Source organism: Lactuca serriola, chromosome 4 (genome assembly GCF_051521515.1).
Source record: "Lactuca serriola cultivar US96UC23 chromosome 4, Lser_US96UC23_V15, whole genome shotgun sequence".
NCBI classification, from domain to species: Eukaryota; Viridiplantae; Streptophyta; class Magnoliopsida; order Asterales; family Asteraceae; genus Lactuca; species Lactuca serriola.
In genome coordinates, this window is record NC_136411.1 from 296,989,519 (window position 1) to 297,001,418 (window position 11,900).

Consider the following 11,900-nt stretch of genomic DNA (forward strand, 5'->3'; position numbering starts at 1 on the left):
CTTGGTTTGGGGGTTTGACAGATTGGTATCAGAGCACGGTTTATAGTGAATTAAGTATATCAAACAACATAGGATATACAAACTATAAACACATTTGGGACTAAGAGTCTCTGATTTTAAAACAACCTAACGGGTTATACTTTTAGAAAATGAATAGATTCTTGTTTAACAGTATACCTACATGCATTGCATACTCGCGTAGTGTCATAACTAGAAGAACATAAACTAAATGAAGAGGAGTTGAACGCTACGAGTATGCCTTGGTATGAGTGATCAGTTTTGGGAAGGATATAGCCTGATCAACTATATTCGTCCGGGAAGTGACTTACTCATATCGGAGGCAACAAATCTAATAACCTAACTTCACCCTACAAGGAATGCTATAAGAACCAAATCTAAACATTTAAAATACTATAGGAGTATTTGTATGTTGCTATATCACAATATTATTATTATTAACCGCTTTCTACTTCTTACACCCCTATTCTCGCGCAGACGACATGGCAGGATTTCACCTACCAGGAGACCCATACTTTCCCAATCAAGAAAATGCCGGCTGGATTGAAGAGGATCCCGAAGAAGAACCCGAAGAAGAAGAAGAGGAGGTAGACGAAGAAGAAGAAGAAGAGGAAGACGACGAGGTGGACATGGATGAGGACGAAGGTGAAGAAGAGCTAGAGGAGGAAGTCTTCAACCCTCCTTACATCGCGAGGGTACCTGCAAACCGCTAGGGGCAAAACGGGACTGAACCCCGTTGGGCAACAACAATCGAAAGGTGGAGCCGACAACAGCGCCAGCAGTCACCATATGGCGACCAACGAGGTTACTATGACCTCAGTCACGGGGGACCGGCTGACAAAGCTCTCCCCGTTATGACCCAACACATCATGAACTTGGGGAACCAGAGTAGGGAAATGGCAGACCAGGTTCGAAATCTCAGCGCTATTACGGCAACCACCGATGCACGCACCCGGGATCTGGAGAGGGACTTCTATCCAGTGGACCAACTCATCGAGGACCTTACCACTGCTCGAGCGGAGGTAAGGGAATAACAGGAGAGGCACGCAGCTCTCGAGGAGAGAGTGATCGCGGCCAAACGCCGGATTGCAGAACTTTAGGGAGCCTCGACCTCATCTCAGGGCCACCATGAATCAGATACCACCCGCCACGAGTAGTGTTCACACTGCTCATGTTTTGTTATAAATCTAGGATTTCGAGTATGCGTTGGTGCTACTCTTTATTGCGAATAGGTTGACCCCACGACTAAGTGATTACACTATTCAAAGGGGCTTTTGTACTGCCAAAACTTTATCTTTTATTATGATGTAATGTAGACCCTTGTGAGGTCAAATTTCTCAAAACAATATGTACTAACAAATTATCAATGAATGTGGCATGTATTTTACTTCCTTGGATGCTGACACGAAGCAGACACATGACTCTGCTCGAGTCAACACTATTTAATTCATAAGTTTAAATTGCATAAACTTTTCGATGAATTACCTTCTAAAGTAATAAACTCGGATAAAATACAATTGAGATGAAACAAGTAACACTCGACTCATTATCACCATTGAAGTCTTACCGACAAGTCTTTTCTTTTTATTTTTTATGTCAGAACCATGCCACCAAGGAAAAGACCAAGACTTTCCGGAAACTCAGCGCCACCCCCTCCGCCACCACCTCCGGAGTTTGATCCTGTGATGTTCCAGGCTGCAGTAACAGCAGCCGTGGCGGCAGCAATGTCGCAAATGGGTACAAATGGTTCCGGCAGTTCCGGATACGGGAATACTAAATCAAATCAGGGGGACAGCACGGGGTGTACTAAGGAGTGTTCTTACAAAGACTTCACGAATGGCAAACCCAATCCTTTCGACGGAAGCGGGGGCGTCATCGCGCTAATGCAATGGTTCGAAAGTCCCGAAGCAAGCAAGGTCAAGTATGCGACATTCACTTTCACAAGAAAAGCTCTTACTTGGTGGAATGGCCGAGTTAAGTCACTTACTCCTGCAGTGGCTAACTCCATAGGCTGGGAAAACTTAAAAGCGTTGATGTTAAAGGAGTATTGCCCGAGGGGAGAAATAACAAACTCGAAGAAGAACTCTAGAATCTCAAGATGTCGGGGACGGATCTAAAAGCTTATACTGCCCGATTCAATGACCTAGCACTCCTCTGTCCCGCAATGGTCACTCCGGAGGAGAAAAAGGTAGAACGATACCTTTGGGGGCTATCATCCCAGATTCATGAAAGTGTTCTGGCCTCGAAACCTACTACCTTTGAGAGTGCCAAGGAATTGGCACAACAACTTGTCGATCATAGGGCCAGCCGTGGCACCATGGTCGCCACCACCGACCAAACAAAAGGAGGGAACAACAAGAGGAGGTTCTGGAACAGTAAAAAGAAACAACCGGTGCAGGACCCCACAAAGAAGCAACAGACTATTGCTGTCCGTGCAGCCACTACTGCTACCGCTCCAGCACCACCAAAGCAGTACGCGGGAACTCTCCCCAAGTGCAACAAGTGCAACTTCCACCATACCAGTGCTTTTCGGGAAATGCACTGCAGTAATTGTAACCGGAAGGGACACACTGCTCGATTTTGTAAAGTGCCAGCCCAATCCGCCCCTCAAGTCGCCCCAGCCGCTAACACCGGAGCAAGTCAAACCTGTTACGGCTGTGGAGAGGCAGGGCACTTCAAAAGAAACTGCCCAAAAGCACGAAACACCAATGCTGAAGGTGTAGGGAGAGTCCTGACGATGGGACACGGAGAAGCAGTCAAGGACCTCTCGGTGGTTTCTGGTACGTTTCTCCTCAATAACACATATGCATGTGTACTATTTGATAGTGGAGCAGAGAGGAGTTTTGTGAGCCACCAATTCAAACAATTGCTAAAACAAACCCCTCATTCATTAAAAGATACTTACGTAGTAGAAATGGCAAATGGGAAGGTAGAGCACACTAATGTTATATACTCAGGGTGTACCCTCACTCTAGACAACCATTCATTCAATATAGACCTGATGCCGGTCACAATAAAATGTTTCGACGTGATCATCGGTATGGATTGGTTAAGTTCTCATCGTGCCGACATTCTATGTTACGAAAGGGCCGTTCGCCTTAATCTGCCAAATGGCAAAACCCTCCTCATCTATGGCGACAAACCTAGTTCAAATTTGCAAATCATCTCTTGCATCAAGGCCCAAAAGTATCTCTGAAAGGAATGCCACACATTTCTAGCCCACGTAGTAGATACGAACCAAGTGGTGAAGGATATCAACGACATTCCCGAGGTGTGCAACTACCCCGATGTATTTCCCGAAGATCTCCCAGGCGTACCCCTCGCACGACAAGTCGAATTCCGGATTGACTTAATTCCAGGAGCTACCCCCGTCTCCAAAGTTCCATACCGCTTAGCACCGACAGAAATGCAAGAACTGTCCAACCAGTTGAATGAATTATTGAGCAAAGGATTCATCAGGCCAAGCTTCTCACCCTGGGGAGCACCGCTCCTGTTTGTGAAGAAGAAGGACGGATCTTTTCGCATGTGCATAGACTACCGAGAGCTAAACAAACTCACTATCAAGAACCGATATCCCCTACCCCGAATCGATGACCTCTTCGACCAGCTCCAAGGAGCAAGCTACTTTTCAAAAATCGACTTGAAGTTGGGTTATCATCAGCTATGAGTTCAAGAAGAGGATATTCCTAAGACTGCGTTCAGAACTTGCTACGGGCACTATGAGTTTTTGGTAATGCCCTTCGGATTAACGAACGCACCGACAGTATTCATGGACCTGATGAATCGAGTGTGTCGACCCTACTTTGACAAATTCGTGATTGTATTCATCGACAATATTTTAATCTACTCCCGAAGCGAGGAAGAGCACCGTCAACATCTCCGGCTAATCTTGGAAACACTGAGGGCTGAGAAGCTTTACGCCAAACTCTCTAAGTGCGTATTCTGGATCAGAGAAGTGAATTTTCTTGGCCATGTGGTCAGTGAGAAGGGGATACACGTGGATCCCTCTAAAATCAAAGCTATTGAAAACTGGTCAGCACCTACAACGCCAACAGAAATTCGACAATTTTTAGGGCTCGCCGGCTACTACCAAAGATTCATACAAAACTTCTCCGAGATCACCAAACCACTCACCACCTTGACTCAGAAAGGTGTGGTATTTAAGTGGGGAGATAAAAAAGAAGCCGCTTTCCAGACATTAAAACAAGCCCTATGCAGCGCACCAGTTTTGTCTCTTCCAGAAGGAACCGATGACTTCGTGGTATATTGTGATGCCTCAAAACAAGGCCTCGGATGCGTGCTCATGCAGAGAGGGAAAGTCATCGCTTACGCATAAAGGCAACTTAAGACACATGAAGTTAATTACACTACCCATGACCTTGAACTGGGGGTGGTAGTGTTCGCGTTAAAGATCTTGAGGCACTACCTCTATGGCACAAAATGCACCATCTTCACCAATCACAAAAGTCTTCAGCATATCCTCAATCAAAAAGAGCTCAACATGCGGCAACGAAGATGGGTTGAACTGCTAAACGACTACGAGTGCGAAATTCGCTACCACCCGAGCAAGGCCAATGTAGTGGCTGATGCCCTAAGCGGGAAGGAATATTCGGGCCGCCGAGTAAGATCCTTAACCATGACCATCCGTTCCCACCTGGCCACGCAAATTAAGGAAGCTCAACTAGAAGCCTTGAAACCAGAGAATGTGGCAGGTGAGGCATTAAGGGGAATGGATAAGAACTTAGAAGTCAAGGATGACGGAACTCGTTATGTCAGGAACCGAATCTGGACACCGAAGTTTGGTGGGATCCGAGACGTGGTCATGAATGAAGCACATAAGACTCGATACTCCACCCATCCAGGGTCAAATAAAATGTATCTAGACCTCAAAAAGCTATACTGGTGGCCGAAAATGAAAGCCGATATTGCTACTTATGTGGGCAAGTGTCTGACTTGCGCCAAGGTCAGGGTGGAATACCAGAAACCCTCAGGACTACTACAACAGCCTGATATATCGGAATGGAAGTGGGAACGGATAACCATGGACTTCATAACCAAGCTGCCTAAGACTCCAGGCGGGTTTGACACCATATGGGTAATCGTAGACAGATTGACCAAGTCTGCGCACTTCCTGCCAATAAAGGAAACCGACAAGATGGAGAAGTTAACCAGAACGTACATAAAGGAGATTGTGCGACTGCATGGTATACCAATATCCATTATCTCCGACCGAGATAGTAGATTCACCTCGCGATTTTGGCAGTCTCTACAGAAATCCTTGGGAACTAGGCTTGACATTAGTACGGCCTACCATCCACAAACCGACGGACAAAGCGAGAGAACCATCCAGACATTGGAAGACATGCTGAGAGCCTGTGTGACAGACTTTGGAAAGGCATGGGATACCTATTTACCGCTGATCGAATTCTCCTATAATAACAGCTATCACACTAGCATTAAAGTCGCTCCGTTCGAAGCTCTCTATGGCCGCAAGTGCAGATCACCCCTGTGTTGGGCCAAAGTGGGGGATACTCAGCTAGCTAGGGGGAAAGTCCTTAATAGCACCCTCAGTGGTCCTGAAATCATAAGGGAGACCACAGAAAAGATTGTTGAAATCCGAGAAAGGTTGAAGGCCTCCCGAGATCGGCAAAAGAGTTACGCGGATAAGCGACGCAAACATTTGGAATTCCAGGTTGGTGATCGAGTGCAACTAAAAGTTTCCCCTTGGAAAGGAATGATACGTTTTGGCAAGCGTGGGAAACTGAATCCAAGGTATATTGGTCCATTTGAAATCCTTGCCAGGATTGGACCAGTGGCATACAAACTTCGATTACCTCAAGAACTCGATAAGGTACATCCCACCTTTCATGTATCGAACCTGAAGAAGTGCCTATCTGACGAGACACTCGTAATACCACTCGACGAAATCGAAGTTAACGAAAACCTCCACTTCGTGGAGGAACCAGTCAAGATCATGGATCGGGAGATCAAAAGAACGAAACGCATTCCCATAGTGAAGGTTCGTTGGAACACAAAACGAGGACCTGAGTTCACCTGGGAACACGAAGACCAAATGAAACAAAAGTATCCGCATCTCTTCCCAAACCCTTAAAGCCCCAGTCCGAGTTTAAATTTCGGGACGAAATTCCCTTTAACGGGGGGATGATGTGACAATCGTTAATTTCGAGTCAAGTCAAAGTCATCAAGTCAAACCGATCGACTCGTTTAACCTTGTGTATTGGGACGTACGTTATGTAATTACTATATAACTCACTATTTTAATGAGAAAACATCACTTGGAAAGTTCGTGTGTTTAAATATCCTAAGCCTTAGTGCTAAACAATGAACCAAACTGATAAAACAATGTTACATACTCATCGGGAGTGGGTAAGATCCTTAAACATGACTTAACGGGGTTCACAGACCTTGCGTTGCGGAGCCAAACACTCACCATTGTCACACATGAAACCTCTCTCAATCGTTTTCACTCTATCTCTCTTTATCGAGAATCTCTCCCAAATCTCTCTTTGCATGAAAAATCTCTCCAAGAATGTGAAATCTCTTTCAAATCTCTCTTTGTATGTGAAATCTCTCCAAGAATGTGAAATCTCTCCCAAATCTCTCTTTGTATGAGAAATCTCTCCAAGAATGTGAAATCTCTCCCAAATCTCTCCAAGAATGTGAAATCTCTCCCAAATCTCTCCAAGAATGTGAAATCTCTCCCAAATCTCTCTCAAAAGTTTCCGTAACTTTTTGAAGTCATACGGGCCATTCCGACCCTTAACCTGGTCAAAAATCGCTTAAAACGGGGCAAGAACGGGGAAAAAGGGCTTAAGGACCCGAAACCCTCTTGTTAGGGCCGGAGCCTCTTAGGACCCGAAAGTCCTCTTAGGGACCGAAACCAAGAGGACCGAACCCGAAGGTGTGCTCTCGGGCCCGAACCTCACTCAAAGAACCGAACTCGAAGGCTCCTGGAACCGAACCTCGCACACCACCCGAACCCGAAGGTACTGTTCACTTCGGTCTATTTCGCTCCTTACGCCTTCGGACCGAGCCTTCGCTTCTTGCTGCTTTCGCTTCCCTTCGCTTCTGGCTCAGCATCAGAGGAGACCGAGCCTCGGCCAGGACCGAGAGGTCTCGTTGGGAAGTCCAATTTTCTCCCGGTTTTCAACTAGTTTTGCGTTTTAGGCCCGTTTTTAATTGTTTTAACATGGGATTTTCACCCAAAACTTTATTTTAACATATAAGATCCCTTAATTAATGATTAATCATGTTTTAAGGATAAAACCTTATCCAAGAAGAGTGGGTGAAGTACAAAGGTTGAGTGTTGACTTTTCCTTGTATTATGACACAAGCAACCCCCATACCCACTCCATGACCAACCCACACTCCTCCCCACCATACCTCGTCACTTCCTTGTACTTTTTACCTCTCTCACAAGTTATTACCACGTTCATAGAGCTGGAAATTCATCCTCTCTCCTCATTCTCACTCACTTGCTCTCATTTCACCAAAAATCAAACACAATATTTTCTCTCAAACTTTTCTCTCTAATTCGAGATCCCAAGGCTGATCATCAAGTGTTCTCCCACTCTTGGTAAGTATAATCCATCCTTCTTGTGATTTATACACTTCATTCTAATCCAATCATCGATTCCTTACACAAACATCATCACGTTCATGTTAGATCTTCGAATCTCCAAGTGATCTTTCAAGTGTTCTTGAGTTAAACACTTCCATTCTTCAACAATCACCTACTGAAATCACTCAAGGTGAGTTCATACCCCTACATTTTTATGTTTTCTTCAGTTTTTTTTTTTTTTTTTTTTTTTTTTTGGGGGGGGGGGGGGGGGGGAATACAAGTTAAAACACCAAGAACATAACTAAAATTTTTTAACAGCTTTCATTAGAAAAGTTAGACTCCATTCACGGACTGTTTTGGACAACTTAAACATTTTTGCTTGAAATTTTTTTGAGGTGGAAGTATTTACAATTCTTAGCTTTATAATGACTACTTGCTCATCTCCATACGATTTTTCTACAATTATGGTGATTTTTACAAAACTGCCTATCATTTCAAACACCAATCCGGACCGGTCTGTGATTATGGACTTTTTCACCCATGTTGGAGGTCATTAAAAATCTTGATAAAAATTATGAGTAAACTAGACACATTTTGGGAACTCTCAGACTTTACGGATTTAGTTTTCGACTTTGTATGATTTTTGTATGACTTTTCTAAAACAGCGCAGAAGGGTTAAATTTAGTTAATAGCATTATAACTTTCATGACACTTTGTATTATGTTGAGCAAAGTGTATAACAATAAGTTCTAAATATTGAATGTGTTTCCTTGTTAGTTTATCAATATAAACTGAAACTTAGTCATTCATGATAAGATTATTCATTCATTTAGAACATGTATATTAAGCTATAATAAGCATAATTTATGGATTTATAACACTAATGTGTTTTCATAAAACAGTTCTTATACATTACAAACATTTCGGATAGACAATAATAGGTATAGTTTATGTATAATTTACTTCTCAAACTTATTTATCAAAGGTTTTTCAGTTTAGTTCACGTAAATTTGTTAATGAATAAATTTGTGAGTCATTCACTTCGGGTTACTTCCAAAGTAACAAAGTCAAAAAGTCCTGTAAATTGTAACCAGAGTCTCTTGAAAGGAGAACGTGATAGTTGTGTATAGATCTATATTGGGTTTGAAAAACCCACACCAGAGCTGTTTGCAAGAGCTAGACCGGCAGGTCTGTGGTGACAAGTGTCATTTAACGGCGATGCCTGAAGAACGTCGTATTATGAGGCCATACATGTCAAGTATGGTTATAATAGCTCACATGTGGTATTAACAAATCATAAGATTTACGGGTTCTACTCTTAAATTAGCGAGTTATGTCGATTTAGCTCTCATAAATTACTTTAAGTATGGAATAATACTTGTGCGCTTTCATGTCAGAAAGGGGTTTTATGCTGATTTAAAACCACGTTCATATCATTAACTATGGAAATTACTTGTTCATTCTCGTTCCTGGTATTTAGGATCACATAACTTTTATAAGGAAAATATTGGATTTTCTTGGTAACATACAACTCATTACAAAGATCGATTTTCCAACTCTTACTGTCAAAAGCTTATGAACTCACCAACCATTGTGTTGACACTTTTTTCAAACAACTTGTATTCTCAGGAAATCGCTAAACAGGTAACAAAGTGCTTTTGAGGATGGGACGTTGAGGCGTCAAACTTATCATATTTTGTCAACATATTGTAATTGATTTTGAAACATGTAATTCATACAATGATGTAACTCTTTCAATTATATATATGTTGGTTGTGTTTACTTTCATCACTATTGCCGTTGTTGTTATGATACTACATATGAAGTCCTCCACCCCCAGACGTTTCCGCCATCCTTGGTTTGGGGGTGTGACATATGGTGCGTGCATGCATCGTGTTTTTGTAACTTTGAGGATTATTCTTGCAAACCTAATCACGCCTCTACAGTAGCAATTCTTCATCGAGTTCTTCTGAGGCTGTGACTTATAATCATTCAACATATTTGGATTCATTGACGTGTTCTTGTATTAATCTGTTTAGAATGTAATCGATCTTTCTAGGATTAATATCCTAACAATTGGTATCGGAGCAAGAGATTGTGTAATCTATAGGAATCTCTTCTGTTTATAGAGTAATTAGCGTTTCTATTAATATTGGATATGGTTTGGCTGTCATCATAGTTTTCTTGATGCTTTTCAGTGATCTTAACATTACCCTAAAACTGCATCAATTTACACTTCTGATTCTTAACAGACGTTAAAGAGTATATTATTATACAGCACAACGATTCTCATATCAACTCCATAAACCTTTCTAGCAGCATTGGATCGACCACTAGGATCCCAATTCTTTTTCCCAATGAATATGAAGTATGTGCGCTTCACTATAAATATTATAAGGCAATAGATATTTGATATGGGAAGCCATCACTCTAGGGGAATTCGTTCACACTAGAACCAGAAGAATTACTAAAACCCAGTTCGACTATAACAAACTTCTTCTTAAAGTAAAAGATGTTCCTCAAGATGAGAAAGACAAACTGATCAGCAATATTAAGGCACTGAGAATGATTCGAGTTGCTTTGCCTGCTGATACTTTTTCCCTGGTTAGTTCGTGTGACACTGAAAAAGCCATCTGGGACAGACTCAAGGAACTCTACTCTATAGATGTAGATCTTAAGCACTTTACTCAGACACTCCTACTTTTGGAGTTTGGATCCTTCACACAAAAGGCTGAAGAGAGTATGAGTCAAACTTTCAATCATTACAATCATATTCTAAGTATATGATGAAACAGGGTATTAGACGTGAAGTTATCGAACAAAAGGTCACATTTATGAACGGGCTTAGATCTGAGTGGATGGCGGTGGTTTTAACAGTCAAGGCACATGAGCAGTTCAAGAATTGTACCGTGGCAACGGTAGTTGGAATAGTCTTAGGAAAGCGAGGTAACAAAAGAAGGGAAAGTTGTATCTGGAATAGGATCTCTAGCCCTTGTTGTGAAGGGCAAGAAGGTTGCAGAAGATGGTTCTAAGTATGATCTTTTAGACTGTGAGCTTACAAATGAAGAATATGCATTTATGGTGTCATATCCAAAGCGATTCACAAAGAACAAATTCCCTTCCAACAAGAATCAAAACTGGCAGGGCAGCTATAGCTCTAAGAACGTAAAAGAGGAAGTACAAACGGTTCTCAAAAAAGAGGAAGACAAGAAGGAGAAGAAGCTCATGGGTGACTCTGGCTATGACTACAACTATTGTCATGGCAAAAACCACTTGACCAAGGAATGCATGTTGTGAAGGTTAAATGAGAAGAAGGAAGGAGAAGATGATGAGACATATTATATGTGAAAGGTTGAAGAGATCAAGAAGAAAAAAAATGTTGATAACACTATGCCTTCTTTAATTGTGCAGGAAAATAAAGCCAATGATGAATTTGGTAGGATGGAAGTTTGGTCCACTGATTCAGAAGATGAGGAGGTTCACAGGCCTACTCATGGAAGAAGTTGATGGGTTTTGAGCATTCTAACACTTCCTAAGTGTATATGCAACCCTAATAACGTTGAATCTATGTTTTCTCTATATACATGCAAAATTCTTTTGCAAGGTTATTTCCTAACTAGCATGGCATGGGGAATATATGAAACATCAAAACTAGTAGAAATACATACCTTGTTGTTACTTGGATTCCTTCAAGACTTTGTAAGCCTAGGACCCCAAATGTTGTGCCTCAAATGCTTCACACAACACCACAAAACATGGAATAACTTGAGAGAATACTTCTAGAACTTAAAATCAGTTATGCCCTCTCTAGTAACCTTACTAGCTCTGATTTCACTAGCCAAAGGGTCCCTTTTATAGTGGTGTCACAATTAGGGTTTTCACATGAATACTCTTAATTGTCATGACTCTTCATTTCTCATGACCCATGGGTTTGTAACTCCCATGGACTATCCATGGATCTCCAAATGGTTACATCCATAACCCATAAACCATGGATAATTAATCCACCATAAAAGAATTGATGATTGTCATAATCAACCCTATCTATTTAATTAGTCTCACTTTGATCACCAAATTAATACTAGATTAATACTTGATCAATACTAATTAAATAACACTATTATTAATATATTAGAACTTACAATATATTAATAATCATAAGTGCCATATTCTCTCATTTAGTCTATCCAAGTATTGCAATGCCATGCAACCCAAATGGACCATGCCGGGTCGGATCAAGTACATACCAAATAAAGTTATGGACTTAGACACTATATCCAACAGTCTCCCACTTGGATAA